The sequence below is a fragment of the Quercus robur genome, chromosome 4 (assembly GCF_932294415.1).
Source record: "Quercus robur chromosome 4, dhQueRobu3.1, whole genome shotgun sequence".
Classification (NCBI taxonomy): domain Eukaryota; kingdom Viridiplantae; phylum Streptophyta; class Magnoliopsida; order Fagales; family Fagaceae; genus Quercus; species Quercus robur.
This window is the reverse complement of record NC_065537.1, coordinates 3,332,864-3,350,319: the sequence shown is the minus strand read 5'-3', so window position 1 is coordinate 3,350,319 and position 17,456 is coordinate 3,332,864.

The following is a 17,456-nucleotide window of genomic DNA, read 5'->3' as shown; positions in this document are numbered from 1 at the left end:
AAAGAGTACAAGTTTTGGACAGAATCAAGGCCCTGTATGGTCCTCGGACCCAAGCCTCTGGGGAAACCAACTACTTACAAAAAGAATACAAGTTTTGGACAGAACGAAGGCCTTGTATGGTCCTCGGACCCAAGCCTCTGAGGAAACCAACTACTTACAAAAAGAATACAAGTTTTGGACAGAACCAAGGCCCTGTATGGTCCTCGGACCCAAGCCTCTGGGGAAACCAACTACTTACAAAAAGAATACAAGTTTTGGACAGAAACAAGGCCCTGTATGGTCCTCGGACCCAAGCCTCTGGGGAAACCAACTACTTACAAAAAGAATACAAGTTTTGGACAGAACCAAGGCCCTGTATGGTCCTCGGACCCAAGCCTCTGGGGAAACCAACTACTTACAATAAGAGTACAAGTTTTGGACAGAACCAAGGCCCTGTATGGTCCTCGGACCCAAGCCTCTGGGGAAACCAACTACTTACAGAAAGAATACAAGTTTTGGACAGAACCAAGGCCTTGTATGGTCCTCGGACCCAAGCCTCTGGGGAAACCAACTACTTACAAAAAGAATACAAGTTTTGGACAGAACCAAGGCCCTGTATGGTCCTCGGACCCAAGCCTCTGGGGAAACCAACTACTTACAAAAAGAATACAAGTTTTGGACAGAACCAAGGCCCTGTATGGTCCTCGGACCCAAGCCTCTGGGGAAACCAACTACTTACAAAAAGAATACAAGTTTTGGACAGAACCAAGGCCCTGTATGGTCCTCGGACCCAAGCCTCTGGGGAAACCAACTACTTACAAAAAAAATAAAAGTTTTGGACAGAACCAAGGCCCTGTATGGTCCTCGGACCCAAGCCTCTGGGGAAACCAACTACTTACAAAAAGAATACAAGTTTTGGACAGAACCAAGGCCCTGTATGGTCCTCGGACCCAAGCCTCTGGGGAAACCAACTACTTACAAAAAGAATACAAGTTTTGGACAGAACCAAGGCCCTGTATGGTCCTCGGACCAAAGCCTCTGGGGAAACCAACTACTTACAAAAAGAATACAAGTTTTGGACAGAACCAAGGCCCTGTATGGTCCTCGGACCCAAGCCTCTGGGGAAACCAACTACTTACAAAAAAAATAAAAGTTTTGGACAGAACCAAGGCCCTGTATGGTCCTCGGACCCAAGCCTCTGGGGAAACCAACTACTTACAAAAAGAATACAAGTTTTGGACAGAACCAAGGCCGTGTATGGTCCTCGGACCCAAGCCTCTGGGGAAACCAACTACTTACAAAAAGAATACAAGTTTTGGACAGAACCAAGGCCGTGTATGGTCCTCGGACCCAAGCCTTTGGGGAAACCAACTACTTACAAAAAGAATACAAGTTTTGGACAGAACCAAGGCCCTGTATGGTCCTCGGACCCAAGCCTCTGGGGAAACCAACTACTTACAAAAAAAATAAAAGTTTTGGACAGAACCAAGGCCCTGTATGGTCCTCGGACCCAAGCCTCTGGGGAAACCAACTACTTACAAAAAGAATACAAGTTTTGGACAGAACCAAGGCCCTGTATGGTCCTCGGACCCAAGCCTCTGGGGAAACCAACTACTTACAAAAAGAATACAAGTTTTGGACAGAAACAAGGCCCTGTATGGTCCTCGGACCCAAGCCTCTGGGGAAACCAACTACTTACAAAAAGAATACAAGTTTTGGACAGAACCAAGGCCCTGTATGGTCCTCGGACCCAAGCCTCTGGGGAAACCAACTACTTACAAAAAGAATACAAGTTTTGGACAGAACCAAGGCCCTGTATGGTCCTCGGACCAAAGCCTCTGGGGAAACCAACTACTTACAAAAAGAATACAAGTTTTGGACAGAACCAAGGCCCTGTATGGTCCTCGGACCCAAGCCTCTGGGGAAACCAACTACTTACAAAAAAAATAAAAGTTTTGGACAGAACCAAGGCCCTGTATGGTCCTCGGACCCAAGCCTCTGGGGAAACCAACTACTTACAAAAAGAATACAAGTTTTGGACAGAACCAAGGCCGTGTATGGTCCTCGGACCCAAGCCTCTGGGGAAACCAACTACTTACAAAAAGAATACAAGTTTTGGACAGAACCAAGGCCGTGTATGGTCCTCGGACCCAAGCCTTTGGGGAAACCAACTACTTACAAAAAGAATACAAGTTTTGGACAGAACCAAGGCCCTGTATGGTCCTCGGACCCAAGCCTCTGGGGAAACCAACTACTTACAAAAAAAATAAAAGTTTTGGACAGAACCAAGGCCCTGTATGGTCCTCGGACCCAAGCCTCTGGGGAAACCAACTACTTACAAAAAGAATACAAGTTTTGGACAGAACCAAGGCCCTGTATGGTCCTCGGACCCAAGCCTCTGGGGAAACCAACTACTTACAAAAAGAATACAAGTTTTGGACAGAAACAAGGCCCTGTATGGTCCTCGGACCCAAGCCTCTGGGGAAACCAACTACTTACAAAAAGAATACAAGTTTTGGACAGAACCAAGGCCCTGTATGGTCCTCGGACCCAAGCCTCTGGGGAAACCAACTACTTACAAAAAGAGTACAAGTTTTGGACAGAACCAAGGCCCTGTATGGTCCTCGGACCCAAGCCTCTGGGGAAACCAACTACTTACAGAAAGAATACAAGTTTTGGACAGAACCAAGGCCTTGTATGGTCCTCGGACCCAAGCCTCTGGGGAAACCAACTACTTACAAAAAGAATACAAGTTTTGGACAGAACCAAGGCCCTGTATGGTCCTCGGACCCAAGCCTCTGGGGAAACCAACTACTTACAAAAAGAATACAAGTTTTGGACAGAACCAAGGCCCTGTATGGTCCTCGGACCCAAGCCTCTGGGGAAACCAACTACTTACAAAAAGAATACAAGTTTTGGACAGAACCAAGGCCCTGTATGGTCCTCGGACCCAAGCCTCTGGGGAAACCAACTACTTACAAAAAAAATAAAAGTTTTGGACAGAACCAAGGCCCTGTATGGTCTTCGGACTCAAGCCTCTGGGGAAACCAACTACTTACAAAAAGAATACAAGTTTTGGACAGAACCAAGGCCTTGTATGGTCCTCGGACCCAAGCCTCTGGGGAAACCAACTACTTACAAAAAGAATACAAGTTTTGGACAGAGCCAAGGCCCTGTATGGTCTTCGGACCCAAGCCTCTGGGGAAACCAACTACTTACAAAAAGAATACAAGTTTTGGACAGAACCAAAGCCTTGTATGGTCCTCAGACCCAAGCCTCTGAGGAAACCAGCTACTTACAAAAAGAGTACAAGTTTTGGACAGAATCAAGGCCCTGTATGGTCCTCGGACCCAAGCCTCTGGGGAAACCAACTACTTACAAAAAGAATACAAGTTTTGGACAGAACTAAGGCCTTGTATGGTCCTCGGACCCAAGCCTCTGAGGAAACCAACTACTTACAAAAAGAATACAAGTTTTGGACAGAACCAAGGCCCTGTATGGTCCTCGGACCCAAGCCTCTGGGGAAACCAACTACTTACAAAAAGAATACAAGTTTTGGACAGAAACAAGGCCCTGTATGGTCCTCGGACCCAAGCCTCTGGGGAAACCAACTACTTACAAAAAGAATACAAGTTTTGGACAGAACCAAGGCCCTGTATGGTCCTCGGACCCAAGCCTCTGGGGAAACCAACTACTTACAAAAAGAATACAAGTTTTGGACAGAACCAAGGCCTTGTATGGTCCTCGGACCCAAGCCTCTGGGGAAACCAACTACTTACAAAAAAAATAAAAGTTTTGGACAGAGCCAAGGCCTTGTATGGTCCTCGGACCCAAGCCTCTGGGGAAACCAACTACTTACAAAAAGAATACAAGTTTTGGACAGAACCAAAGCCTTGTATGGTCCTCAGACCCAAGCCTCTGGGGAAACCAACTACTTACAAAAAGAGTACAAGTTTTGGACAGAATCAAGGCCCTGTATGGTCCTCGGACCCAAGCCTCTGGGGAAACCAACTACTTACAAAAGGAATACAAGTTTTGGACAGAACTAAGGCCCTGTATGGTCCTCGGACCCAAGCCTCTGAGGAAACCAACTACTTACAAAAAGAATACAAGTTTTGGACAGAACCAAGGCCCTGTATGGTCCTCGGACCCAAGCCTCTGGGGAAACCAACTACTTACAAAAAGAATACAAGTTTTGGACAGAAACAAGGCCCTGTATGGTCCTCGGACCCAAGCCTCTGGGGAAACCAACTACTTACAAAAAGAATACAAGTTTTGGACAGAACCAAGGCCCTGTATGGTCCTCGGACCCAAGCCTCTGGGGAAACCAACTACTTACAATAAGAGTACAAGTTTTGGACAGAACCAAGGCCCTGTATGGTCCTCGGACCCAAGCCTCTGGGGAAACCAACTACTTACAGAAAGAATACAAGTTTTGGACAGAACCAAGGCCTTGTATGGTCCTCGGACCCAAGCCTCTGGGGAAACCAACTACTTACAAAAAGAATACAAGTTTTGGACAGAACCAAGGCCCTGTATGGTCCTCGGACCCAAGCCTCTGGGGAAACCAACTACTTACAAAAAGAATACAAGTTTTGGACAAAACCAAGGCCCTGTATGGTCCTCGGACCCAAGCCTCTGGGGAAACCAACTACTTACAAAAAGAATACAAGTTTTGGACAGAACCAAGGCCCTGTATGGTCCTCGGACCCAAGCCTCTGGGGAAACCAACAACTTACAAAAAAAATAAAAGTTTTGGACAGAACCAAGGCCCTGTATGGTCCTCGGACCCAAGCCTCTGGGGAAACCAACTACTTACAAAAAGAATACAAGTTTTGGACAGAACCAAGGCCCTGTATGGTCCTCGGACCCAAGCCTCTGGGGAAACCAACTACTTACAAAAAGAATACAAGTTTTGGACAGAACCAAGGCCCTGTATGGTCCTCGGACCCAAGCCTCTGGGGAAACCAACTACTTACAAAAAGAATACAAGTTTTGGACAGAACCAAGGCCCTGTATGGTCCTCGGACCCAAGCCTCTGGGGAAACCAACTACTTACAAAAAAAATAAAAGTTTTGGACAGAACCAAGGCCCTGTATGGTCCTCGGACCCAAGCCTCTGGGGAAACCAACTACTTACGAAAAGAATACAAGTTTTGGACAGAACCAAGGCCGTGTATGGTCCTCGGACCCAAGCCTTTGGGGAAACCAACTTCTCACAAAAAGAATACAAGTTTTGGACAAAAAGAATACAAGTTTTGGACAGAACCAAGGTCGTGTATGGTCCTCGGACCCAAGCCTCTGGGGAAACCAACTACTAACAAAAAGAATACAAGTTTTGGACAGAACCAAGGCCGTGTATGGTCCTCGGACCCAAGCCTCTGGGGAAACCAACTACATACAAAAAGAATACAAGTTTTGGACAGAATCAAGGCCTTGTATGGTCCTCGGACCCAAGCCTTTGGGGAAACCAACTACTTAGAAAAAGAATACAAGTTTTGGACAGAACCAAGGCCCTGTATGGTCTTCGGACTCAAGCCTCTGGGGAAACCAACTACTTACAAAAAGAATACAAGTTTTGGACAGAACCAAGGCCTTGTATGGTCCTCGGACCCAAGCCTCTGGGGAAACCAACTACTTACAAAAAGAATACAAGTTTTGGACAGAGCCAAGGCCTTGTATGGTCCTCGGACCCAAGCCTCTGGGGAAACCAACTACTTACAAAAAGAATACAAGTTTTGGACAGAACCAAAGCCTTGTATGGTCCTCAGACCCAAGCCTCTGGGGAAACCAACTACTTACAAAAAGAGTACAAGTTTTGGACAGAATCAAGGCCCTGTATGGTCCTCGGACCCAAGCCTCTGGGGAAACCAACTACTTACAAAAAGAATACAAGTTTTGGACAGAACTAAGGCCTTGTATGGTCCTCGGACCCAAGCCTCTGAGGAAACCAACTACTTACAAAAAGAATACAAGTTTTGGACAGAACCAAGGCCCTGTATGGTCCTCGGACCCAAGCCTCTGGGGAAACCAACTACTTACAAAAAGAATACAAGTTTTGGACAGAAACAAGGCCCTGTATGGTCCTCGGACCCAAGCCTCTGGGGAAACCAACTACTTACAAAAAGAATACAAGTTTTGGACAGAACCAAGGCCCTGTATGGTCCTCGGACCCAAGCCTCTGGGGAAACCAACTACTTACAAAAAGAGTACAAGTTTTGGACAGAACCAAGGCCCTGTATGGTCCTCGGACCCAAGCCTCTGGGGAAACCAACTACTTACAAAAAGAATACAAGTTTTGGACAGAACCAAGGCCCTGTATGGTCCTCGGACCCAAGCCTCTGGGGAAACCAACTACTTACAAAAAGAATACAAGTTTTGGACAGAACCAAGGCCCTGTATGGTCCTCGGACCCAAGCCTCTGGGGAAACCAACTACTTACAAAAAGAATACAAGTTTTGGACAGAACCAAGGCCCTGTATGGTCCTCGGACCCAAGCCTCTGGGGAAACCAACTACTTACAAAAAAAATAAAAGTTTTGGACAGAACCAAGGCCCTGTATGGTCCTCGGACCCAAGCCTCTGGGGAAACCAACTACTTACAAAAAGAATACAAGTTTTGGACAGAGCCAAGGCCCTGTATGGTCTTCGGACCCAAGCCTCTGGGGAAACCAACTACTTACAAAAAGAATACAAGTTTTGGACAGAACCAAAGCCTTGTATGGTCCTCAGACCCAAGCCTCTGGGGAAACCAACTACTTACAGAAAGAGTACAAGTTTTGGACAGAATCAAGGCCCTGTATGGTCCTCGGACCCAAGCCTCTGGGGAAACCAACTACTTACAAAAAGAATACAAGTTTTGGACAGAACTAAGGCCTTGTATGGTCCTCGGACCCAAGCCTCTGAGGAAACCAACTACTTACAAAAAGAATACAAGTTTTGGACAGAACCAAGGCCCTGTATGGTCCTCGGACCCAAGCCTCTGGGGAAACCAACTACTTACAAAAAGAATACAAGTTTTGGACAGAAACAAGGCCCTGTATGGTCCTCGGACCCAAGCCTCTGGGGAAACCAACTACTTACAAAAAGAATACAAGTTTTGGACAGAACCAAGGCCCTGTATGGTCCTCGGACCCAAGCCTCTGGGGAAACCAACTACTTACAAAAAGAATACAAGTTTTGGACAGAACCAAGGCCTTGTATGGTCCTCGGACCCAAGCCTCTGGGGAAACCAACTACTTACAAAAAAAATAAAAGTTTTGGACAGAGCCAAGGCCTTGTATGGTCCTCGGACCCAAGCCTCTGGGGAAACCAACTACTTACAAAAAGAATACAAGTTTTGGACAGAACCAAAGCCTTGTATGGTCCTCAGACCCAAGCCTCTGGGGAAACCAACTACTTACAAAAAGAGTACAAGTTTTGGACAGAATCAAGGCCCTGTATGGTCCTCGGACCCAAGCCTCTGGGGAAACCAACTACTTACAAAAAGAATACAAGTTTTGGACAGAACTAAGGCCTTGTATGGTCCTCGGACCCAAGCCTCTGAGGAAACCAACTACTTACAAAAAGAATACAAGTTTTGGACAGAACCAAGGCCCTGTATGGTCCTCGGACCCAAGCCTCTGGGGAAACCAACTACTTACAAAAAGAATACAAGTTTTGGACAGAAACAAGGCCCTGTATGGTCCTCGGACCCAAGCCTCTGGGGAAACCAACTACTTACAAAAAGAATACAAGTTTTGGACAGAACCAAGGCCCTGTATGGTCCTCGGACCCAAGCCTCTGGGGAAACCAACTACTTACAATAAGAGTACAAGTTTTGGAAGCCTCTGGGGAAACCAACTACTTACAATAAGAGTACAAGTTTTGGACAGAACCAAGGCCCTGTATGGTCCTCGGACCCAAGCCTCTGGGGAAACCAACTACTTACAAAAAGAATACAAGTTTTGGACAGAACCAAGGCCCTGTATGGTCCTCGGACCCAAGCCTCTGGGGAAACCAACTACTTACAAAAAGAATACAAGTTTTGGACAGAACCAAGGCCCTGTATGGTCCTCGGACCCAAGCCTCTGGGGAAACCAACTACTTACAAAAAAAATACAAGTTTTGGACAGAACCAAGGCCCTGTATGGTCCTCGGACCCAAGCCTCTGGGGAAACCAACTACTTACAAAAAGAATACAAGTTTTGGACAGAACCAAGGCCGTGTATGGTCCTCGGACCCAAGCCTTTGGGGAAACCAACTTCTCACAAAAAGAATACAAGTTTTGGACAAAAAGAATACAAGTTTTGGACAGAACCAAGGTCGTGTATGGTCCTCGGACCCAAGCCTCTGGGGAAACCAACTACTAACAAAAAGAATACAAGTTTTGGACAGAACCAAGGCCGTGTATGGTCCTCGGACCCAAGCCTCTGGGGAAACCAACTACATACAAAAAGAATACAAGTTTTGGACAGAATCAAGGCCTTGTATGGTCCTCGGACCCAAGCCTCTGGGGAAACCAACTACTTAGAAAAAGAATACAAGTTTTGGACAGAACCAAGGCCCTGTATGGTCTTCGGACTCAAGCCTCTGGGGAAACCAACTACTTACAAAAAGAATACAAGTTTTGGACAGAACCAAGGCCTTGTATGGTCCTCGGACCCAAGCCTCTGGGGAAACCAACTACTTACAAAAAGAATACAAGTTTTGGACAGAACCAAGGCCCTGTATGGTCCTCGGACCCAAGCCTCTGGGGAAACCAACTACTTACAAAAAAAATAAAAGTTTTGGACAGAACCAAGGCCCTGTATGGTCCTCGGACCCAAGCCTCTGGGGAAACCAACTACTTACAAAAAGAATACAAGTTTTGGTCAGAGCCAAGGCCCTGTATGGTCTTCGGACCCAAGCCTCTGGGGAAACCAACTACTTACAAAAAGAATACAAGTTTTGGACAGAACCAAAGCCTTGTATGGTCCTCAGACCCAAGCCTCTGGGGAAACCAACTACTTACAGAAAGAGTACAAGTTTTGGACAGAATCAAGGCCCTGTATGGTCCTCGGACCCAGGCCTCTGGGGAAACCAACTACTTACAAAAAGAATACAAGTTTTGGACAGAACTAAGGCCTTGTATGGTCCTCGGACCCAAGCCTCTGAGGAAACCAACTACTTACAAAAAGAATACAAGTTTTGGACAGAACCAAGGCCCTGTATGGTCCTCGGACCCAAGCCTCTGGGGAAACCAACTACTTACAAAAAGAATACAAGTTTTGGACAGAAACAAGGCCCTGTATGGTCCTCGGACCCAAGCCTCTGGGGAAACCAACTACTTACAAAAAGAATACAAGTTTTGGACAGAACCAAGGCCCTGTATGGTCCTCGGACCCAAGCCTCTGGGGAAACCAACTACTTACAAAAAGAATACAAGTTTTGGACAGAACCAAGGCCTTGTATGGTCCTCGGACCCAAGCCTCTGGGGAAACCAACTACTTACAAAAAAAATAAAAGTTTTGGACAGAGCCAAGGCCTTGTATGGTCCTCGGACCCAAGCCTCTGGGGAAACCAACTACTTACAAAAAGAATACAAGTTTTGGACAGAACCAAAGCCTTGTATGGTCCTCAGACCCAAGCCTCTGGGGAAACCAACTACTTACAAAAAGAGTACAAGTTTTGGACAGAATCAAGGCCCTGTATGGTCCTCGGACCCAAGCCTCTGGGGAAACCAACTACTTACAAAAAGAATACAAGTTTTGGACAGAACTAAGGCCTTGTATGGTCCTCGGACCCAAGCCTCTGAGGAAACCAACTACTTACAAAAAGAATACAAGTTTTGGACAGAACCAAGGCCCTGTATGGTCCTCGGACCCAAGCCTCTGGGGAAACCAACTACTTACAAAAAGAATACAAGTTTTGGACAGAAACAAGGCCCTGTATGGTCCTCGGACCCAAGCCTCTGGGGAAACCAACTACTTACAAAAAGAATACAAGTTTTGGACAGAACCAAGGCCCTGTATGGTCCTCGGACCCAAGCCTCTGGGGAAACCAACTACTTACAATAAGAGTACAAGTTTTGGACAGAACCAGGGCCCTGTATGGTCCTCGGACCCAAGCCTCTGGGGAAACCAACTACTTACAAAAAGAATACAAGTTTTGGACAGAACCAAGGCCCTGTATGGTCCTCGGACCCAAGCCTCTGGGGAAACCAACTACTTACAAAAAGAATACAAGTTTTGGACAGAACCAAGGCCCTGTATGGTCCTCGGACCCAAGCCTCTGGGGAAACCAACTACTTACAAAAAGAATACAAGTTTTGGACAGAACCAAGGCCCTGTATGGTCCTCGGACCCAAGCCTCTGGGGAAACCAACTACTTACAAAAAAAATAAAAGTTTTGGACAGAACCAAGGCCCTGTATGGTCCTCGGACCCAAGCCTCTGGGGAAACCAACTACTTACAAAAAGAATACAAGTTTTGGACAGAACCAAGGCCGTGTATGGTCCTCGGACCCAAGCCTTTGGGGAAACCAACTTCTCACAAAAAGAATACAAGTTTTGGACAAAAAGAATACAAGTTTTGGACAGAACCAAGGTCGTGTATGGTCCTCGGACCCAAGCCTCTGGGGAAACCAACTACTAACAAAAAGAATACAAGTTTTGGACAGAACCAAGGCCGTGTATGGTCCTCGGACCCAAGCCTCTGGGGAAACCAACTACATACAAAAAGAATACAAGTTTTGGACAGAATCAAGGCCTTGTATGGTCCTCGGACCCAAGCCTCTGGGGAAACCAACTACTTAGAAAAAGAATACAAGTTTTGGACAGAACCAAGGCCCTGTATGGTCTTCGGACTCAAGCCTCTGGGGAAACCAACTACTTACAAAAAGAATACAAGTTTTGGACAGAACCAAGGCCTTGTATGGTCCTCGGACCCAAGCCTCTGGGGAAACCAACTACTTACAAAAAGAATACAAGTTTTGGACAGAACCAAGGCCCTGTATGGTCCTCGGACCCAAGCCTCTGGGGAAACCAACTACTTACAAAAAGAATACAAGTTTTGGACAGAAACAAGGCCCTGTATGGTCCTCGGACCCAAGCCTCTGGGGAAACCAACTACTTACAAAAAGAATACAAGTTTTGGACAGAACCAAGGCCGTGTATGGTCCTCGGACCCAAGCCTCTGGGGAAACCAACTACTTACAAAGAGAATACAAGTTTTGGACAGAATCAAGGCCTTGTATGGTCCTCGGACCCAAGCCTCTGGGGAAACCAACTACTTAGAAAAAGAATACAAGTTTTGGACAGAACCAAGGCCCTGTATGGTCTTCGGACTCAAGCCTCTGGGGAAACCAACTACTTACAAAAAGAATACAAGTTTTGGACAGAACCAAGGCCTTGTATGGTCCTCGGACCCAAGCCTCTGGGGAAACCAACTACTTACAAAAAGAATACAAGTTTTGGACAGAACCAAGGCCCTGTATGGTCCTCGGACCCAAGCCTCTGGGGAAACCAACGACTTAAAAAAAGAATACAAGTTTTTGACAGAACCAAGGCCCTGTATGGTCCTCGGACCTAAGCCTCTGGGAAACCAACTACTTACAAAAAGAATACAAGTTTTGGACAGAACCAAGGCCGTGTATGGTCCTCGGACCCAAGCCTCTGGGGAAACCAAATACTTACAAAGAGAATACAAGTTTTGGACAGAGCCAAGGCCTTGTATGGTCCTCGGACCCAAGCCTCTGGGGAAACCAACTACTTACAAAAAGAATAAAAGTTTTGGACAGAACCAAGGCCTTATATGGTCCTCAGACCCAAGCCTCTGGGGAAACCAACTACTTACAAAAAGAGTACAAGTTTTGGACAGAACCAAGGCCCTGTACGGTCCTCGGACCCAAGCCTCTGGGGAAACCTACTACTTACAAAAAGAATACAAGTTTTGGACAGAACTAAGGCCTTGTATGGTCCTCGGACCCAAGCCTCTGAGGAAACCAACTACTTACAAAAAGAATACAAGTTTTGGACAGAACCAAGGCCCTGTATGGTCCTCGGACCCAAGCCTCTGGGGAAACCAACTACTTACAAAAAGAATACAAGTTTTGGACAGAACCAAGGCCGTGTATGGTCCTCGGACCCAAGCCTCTGGGGAAACCAACTACTTACAAAAAGAATACAAGTTTTGGACAAAACCAAGGCCCTGTATGGTCCTCGGACCCAAGCCTCTGGGGAAACCAACTACTTACAAAAAGAATACAAGTTTTGGACAGAACCAAGGCCCTGTATGGTCCTCGGACCCAAGCCTCTGGGGAAACCAACTACTTACAAAAAGATTACAAGTTTTGGACAGAACCAAGGCCCTGTATGGTCCTCGGACCCAAGCCTCTGGGGAAACCAACTACTTACAAAAAAAATAAAAGTTTTGGACAGAACCAAGGCCCTGTATGGTCCTCGGACCCAAGCCTCTGGGGAAACCAACTACTTACAAAAAGAATACAAGTTTTGGACAGAACCAAGGCCTTGTATGGTCCTCGGACCCAAGCCTCTGGGGAAACCATCTACTTACAAAAAGAATACAAGTTTTGGACAGAACCAAGGCCCTGTATGGTCCTCGGACCCAAGACTCTGGGGAAACCAACTACTTACAAAAAGAATACAAGTTTTGGACAGAACCAAGGCCCTGTATGGTCCTCGGACCTAAGCCTCTGGGAAACCAACTACTTACAAAAAGAATACAAGTTTTGGACAGAACCAAGGCCGTGTATGGTCCTCGGACCCAAGCCTCTGGGGAAACCAACTACTTACAAAGAGAATACAAGTTTTGGACAGAGCCAAGGCCTTGTATGGTCCTCGGACCCAAGCCTCTGGGGAAACCAACTACTTACAAAAAAAAAAACAGTTTTGGACAGAACCAAGGCCCTGTATGGTCCTCGGACCCAAGCCTCTGGGGAAACCAACTACTTACAAAAAGAATACAAGTTTTGGACAGAACTAAGGCCTTGTATGGTCCTCGGACCCAAGCCTCTGAGGAAACCAACTACTTACAAAAAGAATACAAGTTTTGGACAGAACCAAGGCCCTGTATGGTCCTCGGACCCAAGCCTCTGGGGAAACCAACTACTTACAAAGAGAATACAAGTTTTGGACAGAGCCAAGGCCTTGTATGGTCCTCGGACCCAAGCCTCTGAGGAAACCAACTACTTACAAAAAGAATACAAGTTTTGGACAGAACCAAGGCCTTGTATGGTCCTCGGACCCAAGCCTCTGGGGAAACCAACTACTTACAAAAAGAATACAAGTTTTGGACAGAACTAAGGCCTTGTATGGTCCTCGGACCCAAGCCTCTGAGGAAACCAACTACTTACAAAAAGAATACAAGTTTTGGACAGAACCAAGGCCCTGTATGGTCCTCGGACCCAAGCCTCTGGGAAAACCAACTACTTACAAAAAGAATACAAGTTTTGGACAGAACCAAGGCCTTGTATGGTCCTCGGACCCAAGCCACTGGGGAAACCAACTACTTACAAAAAGAATACAAGTTTTGGACAGAACCAGGGCCCTGTATGTTCCTCGGACCCAAGCCTCTGGGGAAACCAACTACTTACAAAAAGAATACAAGTTTTGGACAGAACCAAGGCCCTGTATGGTCCTCGGACCCAAGCCTCTGGGGAAACCAACTACTTACAAAAAGAATACAAGTTTTGGACAGAACCAAGGCCCTGTATGGTCCTCGGACCCAAGCCTCTGGGGAAACCAACTACTTACGCCTTGTATGGTCCTCGGACCCAAGCCTCTGGGGAAACCAACTACTTACAAAAAGAATACAAGTTTTGGACAGAACCAAGGCCCTGTATGTTCCTCGGACCCAAGCCTCTGGGGAAACCAACTACTTACAAAAAGAATACAAGTTTTGGACAGAACCAAGGCCCTGTATGGTCCTCGGACCCAAGCCTCTGGGGAAACCAACTACTTACAAAAAGAATACAAGTTTTGGACAGAATCAAGGCCTTGTATGGTCCTCGGACCCAAGCCTCTGGGGAAACCAACTACTTAGAAAAAGAATACAAGTTTTGGACAGAACCAAGGCCCTGTATGGTCTTCGGACTCAAGCCTCTGGGGAAACCAACTACTTACAAAAAGAATACAAGTTTTGGACAGAACCAAGGCCTTGTATGGTCCTCGGACCCAAGCCTCTGGGGAAACCAACTACTTACAAAAAGAATACAAGTTTTGGACAGAACCAAGGCCCTGTATGGTCCTCGGACCCAAGCCTCTGGGGAAACCAACGACTTAAAAAAAGAATACAAGTTTTGGACAGAACCAAGGCCCTGTATGGTCCTCGGACCTAAGCCTCTGGGAAACCAACTACTTACAAAAAGAATACAAGTTTTGGACAGAACCAAGGCCGTGTATGGTCCTCGGACCCAAGCCTCTGGGGAAACCAACTACTTACAAAGAGAATACAAGTTTTGGACAGAGCCAAGGCCTTGTATGGTCCTCGGACCCAAGCCTCTGGGGAAACCAACTACTTACAAAAAGAATACAAGTTTTGGACAGATCCAAGGCCTTGTATGGTCCTCAGACCCAAGCCTCTGGGGAAACCAACTACTTACAAAAAGAGTACAAGTTTTGGATAGAACCAAGGCCCTGTATGGTCCTCGGACCCAAGCCTCTGGGGAAACCAACTACTTACAAAAAGAATACAAGTTTTGGACAGAACTAAGGCCTTGTATGGTCCTCGGACCCAAGCCTCTGAGGAAACCAACTACTTACAAAAAGAATACAAGTTTTGGACAGAACCAAGGCCTTGTATGGTCCTCGGACCCAAGCCTCTGGGGAAACCAACTACTTACAAAAAGAATACAAGTTTTGGACAGAACCAAGGCCCTGTATGGTCCTCGGACCCAAGCCTCTGGGGAAACCAACTACTTACAAAAAGAATACAAGTTTTGGACAGAACAAAGGCCCTGTATGGTCCTCGGACCCAAGCCTCTGGGGAAACCAACTACTTACAAAAAGAATACAAGTTTTGGACAGAACCAAGGCCCTGTATGGTCCTCGGACCCAAGCCTCTGGGGAAACCAACTACTTACAAAAAAAATAAAAGTTTTGGACAGAACCAAGGCCCTGTATGGTCCTCGGACCCAAGCCTCTGGGGAAACCAACTACTTACAAAAAGAATACAAGTTTTGGACAGAACCAAGGCCGTGTATGGTCCTCGGACCCAAGCCTTTGGGGAAACCAACTACTCACAAAAAGAATACAAGTTTTGGACAAAAAGAATACAAGTTTTGGACGGAACCAAGGTCGTGTATGGTCCTCGGAAACAAGCCTCTGGGGAAACCAACTACTTACAAAAAGAATACAAGTTTTGGACAGAACCAAGGCCGTGTATGGTCCTCAGACCCAAGCCTTTGGGGAAACCAACTACATACAAAAAGAATACAAGTTTTGGACAGAATCAAGGCCTTGTATGGTCCTCGGACCCAAGCCTCTGGGGAAACCAACTACTTAGAAAAAGAATACAAGTTTTGGACAGAACCAAGGCCCTGTATGGTCTTCGGACTCAAGCCACTGGGGAAACCAACTACTTACAAAAAGAATACAAGTTTTGGACAGAACCAAGGCCTTGTATGGTCCTCGGACCCAAGCCTCTGGGGAAACCAACTACTTATAAAAAGAATACAAGTTTTGGACAGAACCAAGGCCCTGTATGGTCCTCGGACCCAAGCCTCTGGGGAAACCAACGACTTAAAAAAAGAATACAAGTTTTGGACAGAACCAAGGCCTTGTATGGTCCTCGGACCTAAGCCTCTGGGAAACCAACTACTTACAAAAAGAATACAAGTTTTGGACAGAACCAAGGCCGTGTATGGTCCTCGGACCCAAGCCTCTGGGGAAACCAACTACTTACAAAAAGAATACAAGTTTTGGACAGAACCAAGGCCGTGTATGGTCCTCGGACCCAAGCCTCTGGGGAAACCAACTACTTACAAAGAGAATACAAGTTTTGGACAGAATCAAGGCCTTGTATGGTCCTCGGACCCAAGCCTCTGGGGAAACCAACTACTTAGAAAAAGAATACAAGTTTTGGACAGAACCAAGGCCCTGTATGGTCCTCGGACCCAAGCCTCTGGGGAAACCAACTACTTAGAAAAAGAATACAAGTTTTGGACAGAACCAAGGCCCTGTATGGTCTTCGGACTCAAGCCTCTGGGGAAACCAACTACTTAGAAAAAGAATACAAGTTTTGGACAGAACCAAGGCCCTGTATGGTCTTCGGACTCAAGCCTCTGGGGAAACCAACTACTTACAAAGAGAATACAAGTTTTGGACAGAATCAAGGCCTTGTATGGTCCTCGGACCCAAGCCTCTGGGGAAACCAACTACTTAGAAAAAGAATACAAGTTTTGGACAGAACCAAGGCCCTGTATGGTCTTCGGACTCAAGCCTCTGGGGAAACCAACTACTTACAAAAAGAATACAAGTTTTGGACAGAACCAAGGCCTTGTATGGTCCTCGGACCCAAGCCTCTGGGGAAACCAACTACTTACAAAGAGAATACAAGTTTTGGACAGAATCAAGGCCTTGTATGGTCCTCGGACCCAAGCCTCTGGGGAAACCAACTACTTAGAAAAAGAATACAAGTTTTGGACAGAACCAAGGCCCTGTATGGTCTTCGGACTCAAGCCACTGGGGAAACCAACTACTTACAAAAAGAATACAAGTTTTGGACAGAACCAAGGCCTTGTATGGTCCTCGGACCCAAGCCTCTGGGGAAACCAACTACTTACAAAAAGAATACAAGTTTTGGACAGAACCAAGGCCTTGTATGGTCCTCGGACCCAAGCCTCTGGGGAAACCAACTACTTACAAAAAGAATACAAGTTTTGGACAGAACCAAGGCCCTGTATGGTCCTCGGACCCAAGCCTCTGGGGAAACCAACTACTTACAAAAAGAATACAAGTTTTGGACAGAAACAAGGCCCTGTATGGTCCTCGGACCCAAGCCTCTGGGGAAACCAACTACTTACAAAAAGAATACAAGTTTTGGACAGAACCAAGGCCGTGTATGGTCCTCGGACCCAAGCCTCTGGGGAAACCAACTACTTACAAAGAGAATACAAGTTTTGGACAGAATCAAGGCCTTGTATGGTCCTCGGACCCAAGCCTCTGGGGAAACCAACTACTTAGAAAAAGAATACAAGTTTTGGACAGAACCAAGGCCCTGTATGGTCTTCGGACTCAAGCCTCTGGGGAAACCAACTACTTACAAAAAGAATACAAGTTTTGGACAGAACCAAGGCCTTGTATGGTCCTCGGACCCAAGCCTCTGGGGAAACCAACTACTTACAAAAAGAATACAAGTTTTGGACAGAACCAAGGCCCTGTATGGTCCTCGGACCCAAGCCTCTGGGGAAACCAACGACTTAAAAAAAGAATACAAGTTTTTGACAGAACCAAGGCCCTGTATGGTCCTCGGACCTAAGCCTCTGGGAAACCAACTACTTA